Source organism: Labeo rohita, unplaced genomic scaffold, assembly GCF_022985175.1.
Source record: "Labeo rohita strain BAU-BD-2019 unplaced genomic scaffold, IGBB_LRoh.1.0 scaffold_191, whole genome shotgun sequence".
In the NCBI taxonomy this organism is placed as follows: Eukaryota; Metazoa; Chordata; class Actinopteri; order Cypriniformes; family Cyprinidae; genus Labeo; species Labeo rohita.
Genome location: NW_026128121.1, coordinates 1 through 25,061, shown reverse-complemented (window position 1 = coordinate 25,061; position 25,061 = coordinate 1). Strand labels below are relative to the sequence as shown.

At 36.3% G+C, this 25,061-nt stretch overlaps 2 long non-coding RNA genes across 2 annotated transcripts; both read left to right on the top strand.

Moving 5' to 3' along the window:
* The first annotated feature begins 1,769 nt into the window (after positions 1 to 1,769).
* Positions 1,770 to 6,968, top strand: LOC127159105 (uncharacterized). The gene is made up of 4 exons (XR_007826353.1): positions 1,770 to 1,996; positions 4,714 to 4,754; positions 4,850 to 5,176; positions 5,348 to 6,968. It is a non-coding gene; the product is annotated as an uncharacterized LOC127159105 (long non-coding RNA).
* Positions 6,969 to 21,729: 14,761 nt separating this feature from the next.
* On the top strand, positions 21,730 to 23,654 carry LOC127159107 (uncharacterized). Its single transcript, XR_007826354.1, has 3 exons — positions 21,730 to 21,830; positions 21,988 to 22,171; positions 23,576 to 23,654. It is a non-coding gene; the product is annotated as an uncharacterized LOC127159107 (long non-coding RNA).
* Positions 23,655 to 25,061: the final 1,407 nt, after the last annotated feature.

Below are 25,061 nucleotides of genomic sequence, written 5' to 3'. Positions count from 1 at the left end.
AACCAATGGCTTGAAAATGCAAACACACTAATTTGTTTAGGAGAACAAATTGACAGCTCATTTACACATTCATTTATTATGTACATATTTGTCTATTATAGTTAAACATGTCTTACAAGAAGTCACTAAGGTGTCCTTGTAAGTGAGATAAATAGTGCAAATTAGCTTTTTAAAATTGTTGGCAGGAACAAGCTTGAGTAGGCTTTTTTTATAGCATCAAATAACTACCTCATGATTTTTTTGTTTGTTATTTTTCTATATAATGAATATAATTGTAATATAATGAAGTTATCTGTATTTAGTATGTGTGTAACATACAAAAGGGTGATGATAAGGTCAACACACATTGAGGTATAAAAATTCTAGACTGTTTAAAAAAAAAGCGCTGTTATCGGATTGATATTGGTATCAGCTGATACTTAGAATTTTTGATAACGGATCAGAATCAGTTCTAAAAATGTCTGCCCTAGTACAGAATCCTCAGGGAAAGTTACAAATTTGCTTTTTGCCAGCATTTATTTCCATTTTTTTTTTTTTTGACATTGCTTTTTAAGAAATGGTGTTTAAACATCCTTAAAACAATATAAATTCAACTGAGCAAAACTGTTTAAGATATCAGCCTTGTTTTGAATTAAGTCATTAAGCATGCAAACAAGCACAAAAAAAAGTTAATTGTTTCATTTACTGTCAATTACAAATCTTTCTACCATTCAACTAAGCTAAGAAGCCTCTTAGTGTGTTTGTCTTACTGTGTGGTGCATGCCCTCTATTTGATAAAACATAGACCTTGTGTAAATGTTATAATAATATAACAATATAATATAAATGTGTATCATATCATCATGAAAACACATTAAAGATAGTTATTTCTGACTAGTTTTTAGTATTTGTTTCACCCTCATTACTATATGGCCAAAGACATATATCAATAAATGAATGTGAAAATAAATGAGATAAATGTACCTATAATTTCTTTCTTTCTTTCCTTTCTAATCAGCACTCCAGTTCCACTGAGGAAACTGTTCTGACCATAGGCAACACTGTAAAAAGATAGACGATGCATCTCCACTTCCTTCCACTGTAGGAAAGTGAAGCCAAAACATCTCAGTATTGCCGATGCATCCGGCGTCTGCGCAGTAGAGATTTGTTTGAAACGTGTCTGCGCAGTAGTCGTGAAGTGGAGCAAAAGTCCCAGTATCAAAGACCCAAATTCTCGCAGACCCAATTGCAAGATCACAACCATGATATATATATATATATATATATATATATATAGTTTTTCTTATTTTGTGAGAACACCTACCATGTACAACATTCAACCAGCAAATAATGACTGAAAAAGAACAAGGGAAACACAATAGCTAAAAAATGCAAGGAGGTAACAAGTTAACTAAAACCTGTGAACTAGCAGGAGGAACTACAATGAACCAAACGACACAGGGAACAGGAAGTATAGAAAAATTCCCAAAATGACACATGAAACAAATAACAAAGTGAGAAGTGGTTATTCTCACTTATCAAACGTGCTTATTGTTGTAAACACTTTGATGCATTGTACGGTTAAGCAGTGAGTTACATTGTTGTTCGAGAAACACACCTCAGAACTGTTCTTATTAGGATATTTTAAAAAACAACACCAGTGACAGATGACACACCATCCCCTTCCAATAAACTGGTGTTTTACAAACAACAATTCATACTTCTGTGTAACTGGCAATGACTTTACATTTCTATATATTTCGTTAGCTGTCATAAGGTGGATTCTGCTCCTCCCATCTCAACAAAACTCTGTGTTTCCTCATCAGCTGCGCAGTCTGTCAAACTTCTGTCAGGAGTAAACACTTCACTTTAACACAGAGAAGATGAGAAAAAAAGAGACTGAAACTGAAAGACAAGATGAGCTTGATAGAAACAGATGATTTGATTGAAATGAAGAAGGAGAAGAAGATGTAATCAGCCGCTCCTGTCGTCCCTTATCTTCAGTAGTCACAACAAAGTAAGATCATCCTATTGTCATCCAGATCAATCTATTGTAATGAATTATGTGAGGCATTTTAGTTATGCTTTACAGAATGCTGGCTACAATCTACAATGCTTGACTCTCTTTTTGAGGTACTTGGATTCACTTTTGTGCAAGCAGACAGGCATAAACACTTGGGGAACCGCAAGGGGAATAGGATGTGTGTGTGTGTGTGTGTACTGGAAGCTCATTAATACGGCACTAAACTAATCCAGAAACTCAGCAGCAGGTTTCAAAAAGCAAGGCTAGGAACTATATCTTAGTGTGTACATCAAGATACAAATAAACAACCTTTTAAATAACCCAGTATGCGAAGGCTTTGTTAAACCATACTGTTTTGGTTTAAAAAAAGCATGTAAAAATTCTGGTTTACCACTAGATGAAGCTGGTATGGTGAACCCATAAACAAATGTCTAATGGTTTTTAACAGATCTTGGGTCAGTTTTATTATTCAGTTAATTTTTAATTCATCTAAGGATCGTCGCCACATGATAACAAAAAGAACAGAGAAGAAACAATACTACTTAAATACTTCTATAATTGGCCTTCCTAAAAACACACAAAACAAGAAATAAGTTGAATAAGACACAGCTTTTACAGAACCTTCATATTTAATGGTATTTAAGTTTTTGGTAGAAAACATTTAATATATTTCACCTTGGTTTGTAAAAGTTGTTATTATACATGTTTGGGCTGAGTTTTCATTGCATACTCTGTCATTGTCACTGGGGTGGAAACATGTTTGTACATAAGGAGTCCATTTTGGTACCTTAAAGGTACATATTAGTACTTAAAGTGTACATATTAAACCGTGTAGGTATAAAAGTGTATCTTTTGAAAAGGTAGCTTTTGTACCTTTATTTCTGAGAGTGGATTTACACAATTTTATTAACCATTCCTCTGAAATTGAATTCCAAAGTAATGTAAAAAAAAAACAAAAAAAAAACAAAACAAAACAAAAAAAAGTATTGTGTTATAAATGTACATCAATACTACTACTACTACTACTACTAATATTAAAGAAAAAAATAATAATAAAAAGCTAGATTTACAATGTTAATAACTGTGGAAACACATCAAGACAGTGTGAAGCAGGCCCTTCATTTTCCAGTGAAACTGGTACAATGTTTTGTAGTCTAAGCAGTAAAGATGAAAAACAAAATTATGCTTTTGTCTTGTATTGGTGAACATAAGCGTAGACATGACAGACAGATGACTGGAGACACGGTGACTGACAGCAGAGACACTATCAGTATTACTGATTGTGTAGAAGTTGAAGATTACAAAAATGTAAAAAACTTGTAAAAGTCAACTTCAAGAATTTTGAATATGCTGAAATTTGGGTATGATTAACAAATATCTAGTGTGCATTTCATATATTTCACGTGGTTATCGTTGATGTCGCATATGTTTGATGTCATCTTTGTGCGCATGGCATATTGATAAGGAAGCTGCGATACTCTCCCAAAAAAAAAAAAAAAAGAAGAAGAAAAAGAAAGCATTTAATCTAAAATTTAGACATATTTATATCAACATATTTCAACAAAACATTAATATTATTGGAGAAACATGACAATCAGGTATGTTTTAATGTTCTAAGTGAAATGCTATTTTTGGACAAACACGTAAATGAGGCCTGTATACGCATCCGGCCTTTCGTGTTTTTAAAAGCTTCGCTTAAACCACATTGAGGAATGAGGTAGCAATTAGCAATCTTGAATATCATTGCTTGTGCAATTTTATTTGATAGTAACTTTTTTTATTTTTTTGGTAGTCTCTCTGTTCAAGGTATTTAATGTTTTGTCTGTAAGATAAGATGCGTGAAGATCCCCCTCACGAACATTCACTGCTAAACTTTCTATTTACAGATATCTGCAGCATGTACAGGATAATGATACAAAATTCACTGTATTATTAAAGGAAATTCATGTGTGTGTGTGTGTGTGTGTGTGTATATATATATATATATATATATTATTTAGTTGAAAACGGATGTATTCACAATTTAATAAAAAAGATAAATAAAATGATAGAATCGTGTAAATCTAGTGTAAAATTAAATTAACTTGACATTATCAAGATCAGCAATAATAATTTTCATTTTGATTACATAATAATGGCAATATATACATGTCAAAGTCAGACATGCCCCTTTGCCAGCTGTGATCCCTGGTTACTGGTTTAAACTTGGCCCAGGTTTTTAAAAGATTTTTGGGTCAGCACACATTAATAGCTTCAACAATTGATTGCCAATTAACTTTAGAATACAATGAATTTAGCCCCAGATTATGCAGAGCTGTAATAGCTGCTAATGGTGGATATTTTGATGAGATGAATCTTTTTGAAAGTTTTTTCTATGTATAAACTCTTTATGTAACAAAATATGTTTTTGTAGTTTGTGTTGTCCCATATCAGTGCAAAATTATCACAAATTAAAAAGGATTCATGCCAATATTGTCCAAAACCCCACTTTTTACTTTTCTAAACTTTTGGAGGGCAGTGTATAATGTAATATTATTACATTGTATTATTATTACATTATATATTAGTGTTAAAATAGCAATAAACTGTATTCAGATTCAAATTAATTATCTATGTGATAAATAATGAATATGTTTGAGATGTCAGTCTAATTACAAGTGTCACAATCTACTGCTTTTTTACAGTTTTTTTTTTTTTTTCTGTTTCTGCAGTTGCTGCTTCTTCTGTATATTTGTAGTGCTGATAAACAAAGGTGAGCGCAAAACAAACTACATTTGACAGTTAAATTCATGTATCATAAATAATTGCCAGACTGTGTGTTTACAGATCTAGTTTGTGTGATTTCAGTGTGTCCGCAGGTTACAGTGGAGGCTGTTGTTGGTGGTTCTGTTGTCCTGCCGTGTTCGTCAGCTAAACGTGATCTTAAACTTGAAGACATTAATGTGCACTGGAGACAGAATGACGGAATACATGTTTATGACATTATTAAAGGCAAAGATTTAATGGCAGACCAGGACCCACAATGCAAGAACAGAATCAAAACTTTCCCTGAGGAGTATGTGAGAAGAAATTTCTCCATCAAACTCACCGGTCTCACTCACGCTGATGCAGGAAAATACATCTGTCATATCACACCATCAAATGAACGGAAGACTGTACTGCTGAATATCAATGGTGTGTGGAAACTAGCTACTAGATTTTTTTTTTTTTTTTTTATCTAAATAGACTAAATGATTGATCCAAAGTAAATTGTCTAGTGATGTTTTAGTCCAAAAGCTGCTGCATATAAATGATAGGGATCTGCAGTGCTGTAATGTTGTTTTCTCTCATACTTTTTTGTTGCAGAACCAACTACAGAAAAAGGAAAGAAAACTACTGATCAACAAAACCAAGAGGAAATCAGACCAGACAGTTTTAGGAATTCTTGGCTTTTGATCCTGGTTGGCACTCTGTTACCTACACTGTTTATACTTTTCATTGTAATCTTTAGACAAAAGATCTCATGCTGCCTTATGTCAGGTGAACACTGCATGCGTTCAGACGCTCATGAGGTTAACTGCTGATGATCATGATGAAGTGGATAAAGAAGGTAAATGACACAGATGTGCAGCTTTGCGTACTGAGTTGTGCTGTGCTGCTGAGCAGTGAGTGTGTTACTGCATTTTCCTCATGTGCACACTTCATGTATGCTTTCTGACAAATTCAAGCAGATTCCCCAAATTTTTCAGCATTTTTAAAAATTGTTGTAAGCTTGCAAGATGCTCATCACTAAATCACTATGGAGAGCTTGTAGTCATATTTTACAGCAGCTGGTATGATTTTTGTTAGGAAACTGCATACTTTCATTATTTTTCCCTGTGTGTGTCATGTCTGTAAATGATGAATGATAAATGAAAAATCAGGCTATACCACTATATGCAGCTGACAATGTCATAGTAGCTTGAAGTCTCAACAAATTAATGTTTTTATTTTGTTTGTTTGTTTTGTTTTTTGTTGTTGTTGTTGGTTTTATTTATTTATTTATTTATTGTGTAGCAATTTGTGTAGCATTACATTTGCTGCTCATTGACATGATTCACAAATGTTTATGTTGGTAACATTGCCAGTCTATGCTGTGTTGATCTGCTTGCCTTTAAATAGCCTGTTAAATGGATAGTTTACTCAAAAAGTTAAATTTTGTCATTAATTACTCACCCTCATGTCGTTCCAAACCTGTAAAACCTTTGTTCATATTTGGAACATAAATTAAGATATTATTGATGAAATCCGAGAGCTTTCTGACCCTCTGTAGACAGCAAGGGTCCTACCATGGTCAAGGACCAGAAAGGTACCAAGAACATTAACAAAATAGTCAATCTGACATCATGGTTCAACCGTAATTGTATGAAGTAAGGCTGTGCAAATATTCAGATGCAATTATCATGTGCATCTTGTCAGTGATGCCAGTTCTGTGATTAGGTGTCAGCTGTCAGAGCGACGTTTGAGCCGTAGTTCACTGACAAGCTACGCAATATCACGTTCATTATCACCTCTGATAATGAACGTGATATTGCGTAGCTTGTCAGTGAACTACAGCCCTAGTATGAAGCTAAGAGAATACTTTTTGTAAAGTATAAATAAAAAAGTAAAGATAAATAAAAAATAACTTTATTTAACAATTCCTCTCCTCTGTGTCACCCTAACTTCTTAAAAGTTACATATTTATGCTTTAATAACTATTTTTATATTTTGCACTGTTTGATTTATTTTTCTGACTTTCATGTAAAGTGTTTTTAAATACCATTGTATATGTATTACTGTACTCACACCTTTCTGGTGCAGAAGATAATGTTTTGTACTGTTATATTCTTAATGTATAACAGAATGAGACCTTGAAACATGGAAATGAGAATATTTTTGGCTGAAGATAAAGGAAAATGAGTCTGTCAATATGTATGTCAATTCTGTACTAAAGTGTTTTATTTTATTAAATTATTAGGTATTTACAGAGAATGGTGTTTCATTGTATGCTGATGATGTCTTTGTTTAAGACCCAATAAAATGTTTTAATGAAATGGTACACACTTTTACTCACTTTTATATTAAAATCTAATTTTTCCATTATGTAGAAAATGTAAAGGATAAGGAAGCTGGTTTGGCTGCATTTGTTACCCTGGACCACAAAACCAGTCCTAAGTCGTTGGGGTATATTTGTAGCAATAGCCAAAAATACATTGTATGGGTCAAAATTATTGATTTTTCTTTTATGGCAAAAACCATTAGGAAATTAAGTAAAGATCATGTTCCATGAAGATATTTTGTAAAATTTCTACTGTAAATATATGAAAACTTAATTTAGGTTTTGAAATATATATTGTTAAGAAGTTTATTTGGACAACTTTAAAGATTGAGATTTTCTCAATATTTTAATTAGTTTGCACCCTCAGATTCCAGTTTTTAAAATAGGTGTATATTGAACAAATATTGTCCTATCCTAACAAACCATGCATCAATGGATAGCTTATATACTCAGCTTTCAGATGGTGTATTTTTACAATTTTGACCCTTATGACTGGTTTTGTGATCCAGGGTCACATTTAGTCATCACTCTCATTTTTTCCAGTTCCAGTTTATTCTCTCAACATGTAGGAGTAGACATTTCCCATGGTAACAAGTGCTGGTAATTGTTGGTTTCTGATAACCCCTAAACACATATAAACAATTAGTATAAATAAATCACATACATAATCAAAAAACACAAACAATGGTGAACTTACATAAATCAACCTCAAACTCAACAACTCCACACAGGCCATGTCTGAATGTAGAGACAGCTTCTCACACAAAAACACTTTGAGACTTAATTAGTAAGAAGTGTTGTAGAATTTTCCTTGCTGCAGAATTTTCCTTGCTCAAAATAAATCGCTCTGAAGAGGTTTTGAAGTCAGATAGACCTTTATTAACAAGTTAACAAAAGGCAGAGTAATGTTCGAACACCACTCCAGAGTTTCGTCTCAAGCACACATATATACATCCTGAAGCATTCCATATTTGCCCTGTTGTATTTTTGGACAAGGTATTTTTTATCATATATGAATTCCTGAAGGTTGATCAATAGCTGTCATGTATTTCTAGCTCCTGAACAGGTTCGTTCCAGGCATAAGTGTTTTTCAAGCTTTAAATAGTTTTTCTTTGCTCACTGTACAGAGTTAATACACCTAGTCAGATGATAATAGTAGAATAATATCCTCTTATGTATAGGCATAATTCTATGTTTTATATTGATTCAAGATTAATGAAAATCTTCTACAGAAGTCACAGGTGTTCTTAACACGACTCAGTCAACCAATTAGGATGCAGCAGAATTTTCTACAGCCACTCCCACATATGTTAACTGTAATGATTTAGTCCACTGAAGGCAAGTTTAGGATGAACCCAAGTGCAGTTTATTGAAGTAATTCAGAATGCAAACAGAGATGAGACTTGACTTGAACAAACTTGACATAAACAGACTTGACTTGGCATGGACAGACTTGGCTTAACATGAACAGACTTGAACATAAACATAATCTCACCAACAGCAGGTTACAACATGAATGAATGAGGCATTTACGTTGTATAAAGCACTTTCATTGTGTATTGCCATTGCCATTGCCAGACTCAGCCCTGCTTAGTTTCAGTGGGCAACCAGTCTTGGGCTGCAGGGTGATATAGCTATGGATAACATCAATACACGACAATGAACAATGGCTTCATGAGGGCTATTTACATCAAACAATGAGGGTTACATGACAAAAAACAACCAACGAGAAACATGACACATGAACAAGGGAACTAATAGCAGGAGGTGTGTTTAGGTTTGTTCGACTTAACGCAGCACTGCGCAGCTCTATCAAATTCTGACTTGAAGCAGTGCATGCCAGTTAGAAATTTTGTCTGACTTGAGACGGCGCTGACGCCCTGTGACTGTCACGTGTGGGATCAAAGTACCACGATAGTGATTCGAGAGCAGCTGACTGACTCTGATGACGACACAGCTGTTCCACAATTGGCCAGATTCACCACATGACAATAACCACCCCTGCTCTAGGGGCATCAGATTCTTCAAAGCCATGTTCAACATGGCAAACTTATGGGGGTCATCACTCTCGAAATATGGAAATGAAAGTCTTTCAATAAGGGCTGACCTTGAGGACTGTAAAGCAGGCATCACTGTTTGAGATACAGTTGCCACTCTCAGAATGGACATATGCTGATCAGGTACCATCTGTTGTAATCCAGTTTGAAAGAGTGCAGATGTTTGATTTATACCTCTTTGGTCCTCTTGAGGAACTGAAGCAGTGATATCTCCGGATGTCAAAGGATTCTGAGCAGACATCATGGATGGATTAATTTGCTGCTCCATAGCTGTTCTAGTTTGATGTTGCAAGGGAATTTGCTGAGATTGACCAAGAGATGCATAAGAAAATCTAGCTAAATAATCTCTAGGAGGCAATGTTGCAACTCTTGAATATATACAATTAAATGGAGCATGTGAGCTGTAAGATGAATATACTGGAGAAGGGAAATCAGGCAGGTATGGAGGCCTTAATCCTCCACTTCAAAAGAAGAGCGGCCAACTAGGAGACATCCATGGAAGGGCATATAAAATGCATTTCCCTGCATTTGATCAGGAGGTAAAAGGCTTTGATCCCTTCCTACTTGATCAGTGGGATAAAAACTGGGATTCATTTGATGATGACTGACTGAAGATAGCCATAGAGGACCATTACATTGTGGAGTCAAGCCTGCAATAATTACATTTTAACCCACAGCAGATTGTGGCCTGACATTCTCTGAGGAAGTAATCTAATAAGTCTAATACTATAATCACACAAGGATCGGAAGGCTGCAGATAATGTGTCTCTAATAGCCCTGTAAAAGCAGATATGGAGGAAATAGACACTGAAGAGACAGATGCCACATCCTGAGATGGAGGCAGAGTAATTTGTCCACTAACCTTTGGTGGTGTAGAAAGCACATTTCCCTGCTTAATGTAATGTTGTCATATACATTCATATCCTTCATCATTTGTCCCACATCCAACAACATTCCCCTTTATCTGTTTAATCTCCTCAGACAAAGACTTCACCTCATTTTGGGTTGCAGTAATGGAAGCTCCTTGTGATGTAACCTGCTGGCTCACATCCTTTGGCTCTTGTGACAATTGTCCACTTAGATTTGACTGAGCAATCACATAATCTTGGTGCCATCTTGGAGGCTTTACAATCCTTGTTGAGTGTTTTGGTCTTACACAGTCATCCTCAGTCTCCATTCTAGCAGCCTCTCCAGATCAAAGGACCATGTAGAAAATTGAATGTATAAAGAAGATGGTTTGGCTATTGCTACTGGAATGGTCACTGACAACGTTTCTCTTGGTGAGTTTTGATTGTGGAGATCTAAAATGCAGCTTTATGTACAACTATCAACTTCTGGTGGATCCTACATCAGGAGGTTTTTGAGACTCCAGAGACACCTGTAGCTTTAAATACCTGTTTGCCACTTAACAGTGGCATTCATTTGTCTGACAGAAATTTTCCTTAATATGTCTGACTGAGTTTTTCTCTCTTCTGGATTTTTCACAAATTGATAATCTCCATTTAATTGTTGTGAAATACCAGTTATTCTCATGCCTTTTTGTAGACATTGCACTAGTCTGTAGTTTTTATCTTCAGAAAGATCTTTCTTCCTCCTCATATTGCATTAGAACTGAGACCAGGTTAATAATGTAGTGCAATCTCTTTAGGGTTTCCCTGACCAATTCTGACCATTTTGGCACATAGGTGAGATCCCTATGCCCCCTTCCTGACCTCACAACTTAAACACTCAAAACTTAAATACACTGACCAATATTATACACACAACACTTTTGTTTTTGCCCCTATTTTTCATGAGCTGAACTCTAAAGATCTAAGACTTTTTCTATGTATGCAAAAGGCCTATTTCTCTCAAATATTGTTCACAAATCTGTCTAAATCTGTGTTAGTGAGCACTTCTCCTTGGCCGAGATAATCCATCCACCTACAGGTGTGGCATATCAAGATGCTGATTAGACAGCATGATTATTGCACAGGTGTGCCTTAGGCTGGCTACAATAAAAAGGCCACTCTAAAATGTGAAGTTTTATCACACAGCACAATGCCACAGATGTTTCGAGTTTTGAGGAAGCATGGTGACTGCAGGAATGTCCACCAGAGCTGTTGCCTGTGAATTGAATGTTCATTTCTCCACCATAAGCCATCTCCAAAGGCATTTCAGAGAATTTGGCAGTACATTCAACCAGCCTCATAACCGCAGACCACATGAAACCACCTCCACATCCAGCATCTTTACCTCCAAGTTTGTCTGAGACCAGCCACCCGTACAGCTGCTGCAACAATCAGTTTGCATAACCAAAGAATTTCTGCACAAACTGCCAGAAACCTCAGGAAAGCTCATCTGCATGCTCTTCGTCCTCATCGGGGTCTCGACCTGTCTGCAGTTTGTCGTTGTAACCAACTTGAGTGGGCAAATGCTCACATTCGATGGCGTCTGGCACTTTGGAGAGGTGTTCTCTTCACGGATGAATCCTGGTTTCAATGTACAGGGCAGATGTCAGACAGCGTGTATGGTGTTGTGTGGGTGAGCACTTTGCTGATGTCAGCGTTGTGGTTTGAGTGGTCCATGGTGGCGTTTGGGTTATGGTATAGGCAGGCGTATGTTATGAACAACGAACACAGGTGCATTTTATTGATGGCATTTTGAATGCACAGAGATACCGTGACAAGATCCTGAGGCCCTGATTAACCCCCCCAATACACTAAAACTGCACATTTTAGAGTTAACTGCACTTTTTATATTGTGGCCAGCCTAAGGCACTGTACTGCCAAATTCTCTGAAATGCCTTTGGAGATAGCTTATGGTGGAGAAATGAACATTTAATTCACAGGCAACAGCTCTGGTGGACATTCCTGCAGTCAGCATGCCAATTACATGCTTCCTCAAAACTCGCAACATCTGTGGCATTGTGCTGTGTGATAAAACTGCACATTTTAGAGTGGCCTTTTTATTGTAGCCAGCCTAAGGCGCACCTGTGCAATAATCATGCTGTCTAATCAGCATCTTGATATGCCACACCTGGGGTGTATGGATTATCTCTGCAAAAGAGAAATGCTCACTAACACAGATTTAGACAGATTCGTGAACAATTTTTGAGAGAAATAGGCCTTTTGTGTACATAGAAAATGTGTTAGATTTTTGAGTTTAGCTCATGAAAAATGGCGGTGTTGCATTTTGCGTGTGTTGCATTCATAATTATGGTCAGTGTAGTGTTTCTAAGGACTGATTTGATACTTCTTACAAATTGTCTGAACAAGCTGTCTCTTAATAAGGACTGAAATAACAAACGGACAGTGGCAGAACTACAGCTTATGGTCAAGGATACATCTGGGATTTCATAGACCAAAAAGAAAAAGACAAAAAAAAATAATAATAATAATAATAAAAAAATAAAAAATAATAATATATATAAATAATATAATATATATTGCCCTTGTATGTCAAACATACAGTCTGTTTTGCTGTGTTTTCAGTAAAAGTGAAAGTCTAAACATGCCTAAAACATTAAGCTGAGAATTGTTCTTAAGCATTAACTACAAAATAAAGAAATGTCTGTGATAAAAACAAAAAACAAGTATTTATGGTAATAACTGGTCTAATATAGTAACAGTCTCTTAGGCCTTTGACTCTGTTGTGTGGCGCCCTCTATTGGATAAAAACCTGAATCAACATTTTGAAATTTACATTAACACATGAGCCAAACTTCAAATGTCAAACCAAATGGCATTCATATTAAAGAGATAGATTTACTTTCCTGGTAATAGTATCATTCAGTCTAACCTACTTAAAGTGTATAAAGAAAATTGCAAGAACCAAAAACAAGCCCAATAAGACTGAGGCCCTTTCAGTTTCTCTAATGTTCATACCTGCATTAGCGCTAGTGGTGAAATCAGACTCGGTCTTTTAGATGATTGACCTTTTCCTTCCTCTTGATCCTGATTTTTGTTTTTATTTTATTTTATTTATTTATTTATTTATTTATTTGACTATGTTGTATCTTTCATGTGGACTCGTGTGAAAAGTCGCAGCATTCTGTCTAATCAAGATATGATGATTCAGTTTTAAGGAATCTATAGTAAAAATGTATGAATTCAGACACTTTTCTACTACTAATAAAAAAAAATATGTGTTTTCCACTAGTTTTTAAGCTTTTGTGCATTCTGCACAGGACACACATGTAACTGCTAACGATCGGCCCATACGGCAACAAGAAACCCAGCAGAATTTCCAAATTCTGCATTTATCATGTAAAATAGGTCACATATGAAAACACATAAATAATACCGGTTAGAGTGGTGAGAATTTACCAACAGTGGTCTGAGGGGTGACAAACTGCTGACAGGGTGTTTTGGGGGAGCCTTGGAGGAGGTTTGACCTCTGGACCCAGGGAGGTAACTGACCAAGATGAAGCTGGCAGTGGTGGAGACTGAAGACTGAAGGGACAGAGCAGAGGGCAGAGCTGTTTTGAAGATCAGCTGAGGTGGAACCAGGTTGAAAGAGGACTGCAGCGGAGCTGGAGTGACTGAGGATCATGGTGGTGCTGGAGGAAGAGAGGAACCCGTCAGACCAGATGTTGTGGAAGAATGAGACACAGATGAAGGACCAGAATTTTGTGGTGCAGACAGGGTGACAGCTAACCAAGGCAAAGTTGGAGGGACAAGGAAGCACAGTGGAGCCAAGTGGATGATGGCCCCAGATGAACCCCCAGCAAAATGAGCAGGAGCAGGCCTACAACCAAGACAAATGAAGGAGGAGACTTGGGGGAGGCTTAGCCTCTGGACCCAGGGAGACGACTGACCAAGATGGAGATGGCAGAAGTGGAGACTGAAGACTGAGCAATGACAAAGGTCCTGGAGGGCAGGGCGGAGCTGCAGTGATGATCGCCTGAGGTGCCAAAGGACTGTGGCAAAGCCAGAATGACTGAGGATCAAGGCTGACCTAGAGGGAGAAAGATACCTGACAGAGCTGAAGGTGTGGAAGGATGAGGTGCAAATGAAGGGCCGGAAGTTTGTGGTGCAGACAGAGTGCAGACATAGACGACTGACCTAGGTAGAACCAGAAGGACAAGGAAGCCTGGTGGAGCCAAGAGGATGACAGTCCCAGGTGAAGCACAGAGACTGAAGACTCAGGGTGGAAATGACTGGTTTACAGACCTAGGAAGAGTGATGTGCACTGAGGTCCTAGGTGGAGCTCTAGGGTCGACCATCCTGGGCTGGGCTGGACTGGACTGGACTGGTGCAGACTCAGACCAAAGCAGATCTACATGAGCTGAAGGGCTGAGAAGAAGCAGTGCAGGAGGACTGGAAAGTGCAGATGGGGGTGAACAAACAGGCTTAATGGGGCCACACAAATAAGATATACAATTCAAGTATGGACTTAATAGAGGAGAATTGAGTCTGACCAGGATCAGCAGAGAGGGAAGGGACTTGGCACAGAAGAAAATCAAGACATTCAGAATTTCAGGCTGGGGAACACACAGTCTCTCAGACCTCTGCCATACATAAACACCAGAAGATGACAAAAAGGCAAAACAAAAAGAAAATTACCCTAAAGTAAGTCACATCGCTCTGTGTATTCATTTTATTTAATAAATATCTATTTTTTCTTTATTATCAGTATATATATATATATATATATATATATATATATATATTTTTTTTTTTTTTTTTTTAATTTCTCTTCACTATTTTAAATCTTTTAGATCATCAAGAGAACCTGAAGTACAAGATGCTTCCAAGGTAGAATCTTCAAAATGGAGATCCTGTGATGATTTGTTTATTGTGGTATTTCACCTGAGGAAAAGGACTACATGAAAATGATTACAAATTTAACCTAAACTTATTTCCTCTTCAAAGTCAACTGGGGAATCAAGAAGGATGTATTCCAGCTTCACCAGTCTAGTACAGCTCTTCATCAAAGGTGGGTAAAGCATTCAAACTTCTAGTTGTATTACATTTGTTCAGTAATAGTGCCTGTCACAAAACTATAAAATGGCATAAAAACTAACTGGGAGGACTGGTGGGTGTATGTAAGCAGTGATATTGAGAAGAAGTTATTCTGCTTTGTTTAGAAGAATATTGTATAATTATGTAAACAAACAAACAAACCAATAATATTTTTTTAATATAAAAAAAGTGACCTCTTTTGCTCAAATGATTTTGTAACGCAAAAGGTACATAATATAAAAAGGTACATAATATGTTATAAATTATATACAAAACATAGACTATTATTGGTAATTAATATATATTTCTAGTCACAATGAAAGACAATAAAAAACTGACAAAATAAATAAATAAAAATAAAATCAGGTTTATTAAACAAGGAACAAACAGGCACGACAATGTGAACTAGCCACAAACAACTACTGACAACTGAGGGGTAAAATAGAGCTACTGTGTAACAATGTAACATATTTTAGTGACAGCTTAAAATTAATATTTTTTGGGCAAAAAAAAAAAACATCAGACCCAAATTTTTCCTATCGTCCAAAACGTGCTGTTGTTGATAATGTTTATGAATTTTGTTAACGGATAATTATAAAGGTACATTTTGTTAAGTATTTTAAGTATTTTTAAAAGTATTTTTATTTCTGATCATTTCACCTGGTTACTGTTGACGTGGCATGTGTTTGACGTCATCTGTAGGATGACGCATGGCCCATTTTACCGGAAGAGTTGAAAAAGTAGTATTTCACTATAATTTCTGAAATATTTATGAGCAATATAGTCAAATAATATATATATATATATATATATATATTGATCATATTAGGCCACCACGATGAACAGGTATGTTTGATGAGTTCTAAATGCTGTTTCGACGAACACATATTTTTCAAAAATGAAGATCTAATGTAGCGATAGTTTGCTGCTTGTTTGGCCTTCTGAATGAATAATAAAGATAATGAATTTCAAACGAAAGTGACTGAACCAATCATGTTTTTATTAATATAAGTAGCCTACATATACATATAATTTTATATAATATAGAAGTAACGTTAGGCTATTTTTATTTTATTTCAGCCATGTCAATTTCATGAATGAAAATTTGCTTATCAGTGCATATCTTAATGCGCGCCTACGGTATATCTAAAAAAAAAAAAAAAACAAGATGCTGCAGCCAATGAGCAGCCGGCGGGGGCTGGTTGCCAGGCTGCTGCAGGATGACTCAACCTCGCTCCACGGACAGTTTTTTATGTTTTATCAGACAATAACTATTTAAGATTTTGCTTCAGTATAATTTTCGGGACAATTAGAGCGGGATTCGGGATTCGGGACAGCAGCTTAGATTTCGGGACTGTCCCGAATTTTTCGGGACGTCTGGTCACCCTATGTGTAGTTAGTTTTAGTAGTAGTATGATTTGCCCAGTTCTACAGTGAAATTAAGGTTTTACCAGTAGGGTAAGATGGCTGAAGAACATGTACTGCTACATTATAACAACATAGTGTTTATTGACGTGGAAGAGATGCTCCATCTTACACAATCTTACCTTTATGTTAAGTGGGAATCAAAATACACCATGCTAGTGTTGTTTGAAAGGGTGTGGTGTTCCAAATCATTTATTTAAACTACAATAAAGAAAAACCTGTTGATTAAAAAAAAATAGCATTTTGTAGTATCAGTATCATTGCTTGAATCATGCTACACATGTTGAGGAAGTTTAAGAAACTTTTTTCTGTTTCTGCAGTTGCTGCTTCATCTGTGTATTTGCTGTGCTGATAAAAAAATGGTAAAAGCTAAAACTACATTTGAGGGTTAAATTCATACCACATGTATAAATACCAGACTGTGTGTTTATAGTTAAAGTTTGTGTGATTTCAGTGCATCTGCAGGTCACAGTAGAGGCTGTTATTTGAGGTTCTGTTGTTCTGCCATGTTTTTCAACTAAAGATGATCATAAACTTCAAGGCATTGATATGAGCTGGAGACACAATGGCAGCAAAATTTTATTTGATATAATTCCAAGCATTACTTCAATAGTGACACAGGACCCAGAGTATAAGAATAGAGTTGAAACTAACCTCTGAGAATCTGAGAGGAAATTTCTCCATCAAACTCAACAATCTTATACACACTGATGCAGGAAAATACATCTGCTACATCAAAAACTCAAATTAACTCAAGACTGTAAATCTGATCATTAATGGTATGTGAAACTATTTGATTAGTGCATGACTTTTTTTAAATTAAAATTTTAAGTTTGCTTTAAAATCTAAACACTGCAATTGATTGATCCAATATCTGAAGTTTACTAGTAATGTTCCAGTCTGAATGCCGCTGTATATAAATTTTAGATTGATCTGTTGCCTTTATCGTGATGTAATGTTTTCTGTGAAACTTTTTTATCTTTTTTTTTTTTTTTTTTTTTTTTTCCAGAATCAACATGCACAGAAATAGGAAACCAAAGAGAACAAGAACAGGAGGGAATTGGGCCATTACCGTATTCTCTCTCGGTTTGCATTATATTAGTTATATATTAGCTATTATTTTGATTGTAGTTTTCTTGAGAAAAAAATGCTCAGTCTGTCACAGTGCAGCTGCCATTGCCACTCATGAGGTTGTGAACCCTTGTGCTCAATATGAATCAGTAAAGGTTGATAATCATGATGAATCAGTTGGTAAATGACACAACTGTACTTTGCTTTGCTTTCCTGCATGAGTTAAAGGCATGAGATATCTGTCTTTTCCCTTTCATTCAATTTGTAATTCAAATATTTTAAGTACGTATATATGTCAAGTCAAGTCAAGTCACCTTTATTTATATACCGCCTTTAACAATACAGAATTGTGGCAAGGCGGCTGTACAGTATTAAATAGGAAAACAGTACATCAACAATGCCAAAGGCAACAGTAAACACTCACATTTTAGGTAAAGGTAGTTAATCAAAAACAATAAAATAAAATACAATATTGTGTTTAAAGAAAGTGTCCCCAACTAAGCAAGCCAGAGGCGACAGCGGCACATGTTCTGTGATTATCAACACATCAGTAAATGTTTGGATAATGTGTCAGGGTCATTTCCAGACATGCTAGTCTTTATTTGCTAAATAATAATGCTAATGTTCATTTGAATGCTAATCAATGTCAGAATGCACTAACTAAAATGTAAAATTTGGTATAAACCTAACTTATGCTTTGGCTTATACTGTGTTCTTCAATAAAATAAAATAAAAATGTAAAAAAATGGATTCAGAGTCAGAGTTTGGTACTTTTTTATTATTGCTGAAGCAGCTTCAGATAATAAATAAAAAGATGAATGAGCAAAGAATTTGTTTGAAGAACAGAAAACCGAATGACTGAATGTGTGTGTTTCTGTGTTTTCCTTATGCACACTATTAGGCTACCTGTCAGTCAATAGTGACGTGCAACATGGTTGTATTTGGAACAGCAGACAAATACAAAACGATTCCCCCAAAATTATCAGGAGCTCGTAAAGTGCTCGACTCATTATTATTGCAAGATTTTTTGTGAAATTTGATCATGTCACAGTCAGCTGCCATCCTGAGGTCAAAAGAGATCCGAGATGTGCTGTGTTTGAAATCGCCTCCATACCTTCATTCACTATTCCCTTTGGTCCACTAATGTAGTCCAGTTGAAGAAATTAATGAAAATGAGTGAGAAGCCATCCTCACATTTCAGGACTGTTTTCAAACTACAGATAGGCAGATCTTTTGGGATGCAGCAGGCATCCAGAGGAATACACAAACATCATTCCAAAAATCTGCCTTAAAACTTTTCCAAACCAGAAACCCTGGTTGCATGCTGATGTCAGGGCTAAACTTAAAGCATGTATAGTGACAAGATGGTAGAAAACTTTCAGGGAGCTAATCGCAGACACTTGCTGAACAGCTTACACTCAATCATGGACTACAGTGGAAAAAAGGATGGAACAACCTACAACATGAATCTGTTTGCCTCTTTGCCGGATGAGTTGAATGCCTTCTCGCATGGTTTGAGGAGACCAATTCTTTCTCTGCAGTAAAACTGCCAGCAGAAAATTACAGCTGTTCTCTTACTTTCTCTATGCCTGACGTGTCCAGATTGCTTTGAGCAGTCAACCCATGCAAAGCACCTGGTCCTGATGGTGTTCATGGCCATGTTCTCAGATCGTGCACCAACTAGCTAGCAGAAGTGTTTACAGATCTTTAATCTATCTCTCAGACTGTCTGTGATTCCCACCTGTTTTAAGAAAACCTCCGTCATCCTTAAGAAATCTGTTGTAACCTGCGTAAATTACTACCGGCCTGTGACACTGACCTCTATTATCAAAAATGGTTTTGAGCGCCTCATTAAAGACCATTACTGAATCAACAATGAACTGACTTAAACACAAAAAAATGAGTGTTTATTACTGTCCTGTGTATCATCATACTATTTTCCTATTAAATACTGTAAAGCTGCTTTGACACAATCTGTATTGCTAAACATGCTAAATAAAGGTGACTTGACTAATAGACTTCAGCAGATGATTTTGCTAAACTAACACAATACAAGAAGTTGAAGCCATTACCCTGAAAATCTGTAATACTGAGTTAATATGTAAATGGTTAGAGTAACATATTATAACTCAAAGGTCGTGGGTTCAAGTCTGTAGCATACAGTAGATTACTGCTCATTTAAAATGTGTTACACATTAAGAAATTAATTCTGTTTTTCTAAACAATCAGAGGAAGACTCTACCCATAGTATTTTTCGATAGTGTTAATACTATATAAAGTGCAGGTTGTAAAAATCAGTATTTTTAATCATGAAGAACAACAATGACATAAAGAGAGATTAAATATACTGCCGTCATATAATAATGAGTAGGAGTGCGATTATAAAGCAAAACAGGTGTCATTCTCGTGATGATTATAAAGTCAATGACAGCAGGAATGTCATAATTCACAAAACTTCAAAGTGTTCAAATAAAAATATAGAGATCAATATGTTTGTCTGTGTGTGTGTGTGTGTGCGAGTGTGTTTGTGTGTGTACCTGGTATTTATCATGTTATTGGGACCAAATGTCGCCACAAGGATAGTAATAACAGTGATTTTTGACCTTGTGGGGACATTTGTGAGGTCCCCATGAGGAAACAGGCTTATAAATCATGCAGAATACGTTTTTTTGAGAAAGTAAAAGTGTGCACAGTGTCCTGTGACGGGTAGGTTTAGGTGTAGGGTTGGTGTAGGGTGATAGAAAATACGGTTTGTATAGTATAAAAAAACATTATGCCTATGGAATGTCCCCATAAAACATGGAAACACAACATATCAGGGATTCGAGCACGTAGTGCTGAAACCTTATTGAAATTGTTAAGATTTTTATTATTATTCTGCCCTAAAACTGATCATGCAGACCAAACCGTATGGCCTAGAGACTTGAAACTTGGCCAGATCATAGAACTCATTTTTGGCCCTAGCTCATACATTTTTTGTCATAGACTGAAAAACTTTACACCGTTGCAATCCTTGGGTCAAGACAAACAAAAAAGCATTGCGATGGAAGTTGATATTTCGACTCACAGTCACATAGGAATGCCAAAACATTCTATGCTAATGTTAGCCAATTGCTACATGTAGCTATAACTGAATGGAATGAGATATCTTCAGCAAACTCTGTACACATGTGTATAAGCTTAATCTTTGGTTAAAAAAAGATGCACAGCTCTGCCACTTGGTGGCGCTATGAGTTGAAAAATTTTATTAGACAAGGTTAACAGAGGCCGAGCGGAACGAAACTCACTGGGCATGTTCGACTCATGGCCCCAAAGGTCTGTAAGAATTTTGAAAGAAATCAGTCATTTTGGGGGAGATATTGCATTTTTTTATGTATATAAATGATTGTATATGGCATGATTTTTCACACATATACTCAGTCTTCATATCATTTGATAGATCTGCTCAAGAATCATTGTTGTAAATCAAATTGTTCATTAAATGGTCACAATTATGTTAAAAACCTACTTTTGTGAACTAGTCCTAGGTTTTTCGCTCAGTTTCAATAAAACTACTTCCGCACAATTCTCTGGACTCGCAAAATCAATATTAAAAATAATTTTTGCCCTTTGGTTAGCTATAACAGGGTCATTTGGAAAAGGGGCGTGGCCACATATACCCAAAAGCCTATAAAACCTAAACAAAAACTCAACACCTTACGAAATTTGGCAAGAACATGTGTCAGATGACTCTTAACAAGCATGCAAAGATTCATGGAGATCGGACCATAGGTGGCGCTATAACAGTTAAAAAAGCACAGGATTTCTATGGTAAATGGCCTCAAATTGTTAAAAATGCTCATCTATTCACACAAACACTATCTTCATATCGTATGATATATTCCCTTATTTTTGAACAATTTTGCTTAGCACCTTAAAGGCCTTAAATGCTTGAACCCCGGTAATTGCTGCTTGCAGCTATATTTATTATTATTATTATTATTATTATTATTATTATTATTATTATTATTATATTATTTTTATTCTTAGAGACTCTGGGAACAGGAACTGCTGTGATGTGTTTCTTACTAAACATGATCTGCCCACTTATGAAACATTTAACTCGCTCAGCAAGTCTAACCACTTAGTCTTTCCACTCATTAGGTCCATAGAGAATATTAGTGTCTTCACAGCACTTGCTCAGTCTGTCAGGATGAAGGCAAGTGAGAGGAACTATGAGGCAGATTTTTCTGGATTGAGCTCAGATATGACAATCAAAACCCTCAATGCAGGTATCTGTACTGTATCTCCCTATTATCTTCAGTAGAGAGTAACTGTTTTTCTTTCTGTTTGTGGTGATAATACAAAATCTGAACATCTGAAAATCCAGACTGTATTCAGCTATTTTCAGTTCATCTCCCTCTCTCCTTTTTTTTTTTTTCTCTGTAGGTCAGAATGAGGGTGTTTCTGGAAATGCTGTGTTTTTGTTCTGCTCTTGCAGTGAAGTCAAGACATGGTAGTGTATTGAGACAAAATGACAGTGGGAATATATAAGACATTATGCAGAGAAACATTTTATTTGATTCAAAATACAACATTTTCAGAGGAGTGCTTCTCCAGTATGTTTAACAAGGTAGCGTTCTTTTTGTTATTAAGAAATTTCTTAATACTTAAATTTCTGTGAAGAATAATTCACAATTATGCATTTTGCAATTTTTGTTTGTGGGTGTGATATTTACCAGAATATAGTAGTTCATGACATGTTCAAACATTTGCTTCTGTGTGTGTAACAATAAACATCTTTTAGAGAAAATTCAAATTTCTTGGGGCAAATAAAAAATAACATCAGCCTTAAATTTATTTGCTGTTGTAGTCAATATTTATGATTTTTGATTACACAGGTAAATTTAGTTAAGTATTTTAGAAGGTACATCTTTCTAAAATGCATTTCTGATCATTTCACCTAGTGTTGGCATCGATTGGGTCTGACGTCATCTGTAGGATGACGCATGGTCCATTGTACCGGAAAGAGTTAAAAAAAATAGCGTTTTTCATTTTCATTTCAGATATTTGTGAAATAAAGCAACATAAATTATATATCAGGCTCCTGTAAATAGGTTTCTATACCGTCACTTCTAATTGAGCTGAGGCTGGGATTTAGCGAGTTTGAAGTAAAAGTATTTGATGGATGTATGATATGTGTCAGCATTCACTCAGCATCGTTATCTAATTTTTGACCGACGTGGCTTTTAGCTGGTTTTGCATCTGAACTCTTCATATATATAATATTGGGCGACCACAATGAACACGTAAGTTTGATGAATTCTGAATCGAATGCTGTTTGGACAAAAAAGGGTTTTACTTCCCAGTGAAGATCTGATGTTTGTATTTATGTTTGGCCTGCTGTGTTTGTCAAATGCTTCATTTAAACTGGAATTAAAAAGAGAGAACAATTAAACATTGTAAATACATTAACCATAAATTAGTATAAACCTGATTACTATATTAATCTGCCATAACTATTATTTTGATTTAGTTGTTAGCAATTAGCATTTTGTATTATCGTTTGTGTCTCAAGTTCGTGTTTCACATGAAGGCTTAGTTGTAGCAGTAGTATGATTTGCCCAGTTCTTAAGCGGTAAGATGGGTGAAGAACATGTATTGCCAAATTATAACAACACAGCGTTTATTGGCATTGAAGAGACACTCTACACTATCTTACCTTTATTGTGTGTGTTATGTGGGAATCAAACACATTATGATGGTGTTGCCTGAAGCATGCTATTCAAATTGAGCTAAAAATAGTTGAAGGATCTTCACAAAGGTCTGATGCTGTTTTTGGGCTGTCAAATGCTTTATTTAAACTAGAATTTTTCAGTTAAGCAAAGTTGCTTGTTTTAAATTGTAAATACTGAAGTGATTAATCCAATATCTGAAGTTCACCAGTGATGCTTCAGTCTGAATACTGCTGTAAAAAATATTAGATTGATCTGTTGCCTTTATCACAGTGAGCTAATGTTTTCTTTAAACCTTTCAGATTCAATATCCACCAATCAAGGAAACCATGGAAAAACAGGAGAACAGGAGAAAATGAAGTTATTATGGTTATTATGTTGATATTAGTTTTCTGGGCACAAAAGTGCTCAATCAGCCACAAGGCAGCTGGAAATGGCATGGTTTCGGCCACTCGTGAGGTTGTGAGCTCTAGCACACGATATGAACTAGTAAAGACTGATAATCATGATGAATCAGTTGATAAATGAAAATCTGTACTTTCCTGCAGCAAGTGCATGAGCTTTTGCATTTAACATGGAGTCAGAGGATGAAGTTGGTGCTTTCGTTATTTCTGTAACAGCTTGGGATAGAAAAATAAATAAAGAGACAAGTAAGTAAAGCAGTTGTTTGAAGAACAGAAAAGTTTTCCTGCCGTATTGTATCAACTATCCAATGAGAAAGCCTAGCCTTTGACAGAGGGTGACCAAGCTTCTCTGCCTTAAAACAGACAAACAATTGGTCCGTACTCCTGATTTGATTTGTGCGCCTAATGTAAGTTCATAGTGTTCTCACAGGGCAAAGCAAGGATGAAGTCCCTTCATCTTGATTCACTCCCTGGAAAGAATGCAGTTCAGTGACTTGGTTTAAATGGAGAGGGGACAAGACCTTTGGCAAAAAGGCTGGATTAGGACGAAGTATAACCCCTCCATCATCTGGTAGAAATCTACAACAGTCTGCGTACACTGACAAGGTGTGCAGCTCACTAATCCTTTTAGCTGAAGTGATGGCTATTAGGAATGCAGTTTTCATTGACAGCCACTTTAAGTCCACTGATTCCAGGGGCTCAAAGGGAGTCAATATAAGAGCCCTGAGAACAGTATCCAAATCCCATGGAGGCACTGACTCGGACCTTCGTGCCTTAAGGCGTTGAGCACCTTTAAGAAACTGGCTTATCAGCCTGCCGTCAGGAGAAAGACTCAACCTACTCCCTCGAGCTGCAGAAATAGCAGCAAAAAATCCTCTAGTAGGTGACTTCCCTGAATCCAAATATTCCTGCAAAAACTCCAGAATGTCAGAAGTTGAACATGTCATTGGGTCAAGATGACGAGAAGTACACCAGGAAGAAAATACACACCATCTATAAGAATATAATGTCCTTGTTGATGGTGCCCTAGAACTTTGCAAAGTGTGCACAACCGGCTCTGAGAGTCCCATAGCTAACAGCTGGGCCCTCTCAGGGGCCAAGCCCAGAGTTTCAGTCCTTGAGGAAATGGGTGGAGCAGTGTTCCCTGAGCCTGTGACAGAAGATCTCGTCTGTGTGGAAGTTCCAGGGGAGGGCCTACTAGGAGAGGTTGAATGTCTGAGAACCAGGGCACGTGGGGCCACAATGGAGCAACAAGAATCACTTCCACCGGCTCTGTCTGTATCCTGCGCAGTAGAGGAGAAAGTAGTCCAAAGGGGGGAAAAACATAGAGGAGACCCTGAGGCCACTCTTGTGCAGAGGAGCCTGTCTCTTCTCTAGTGAGAAA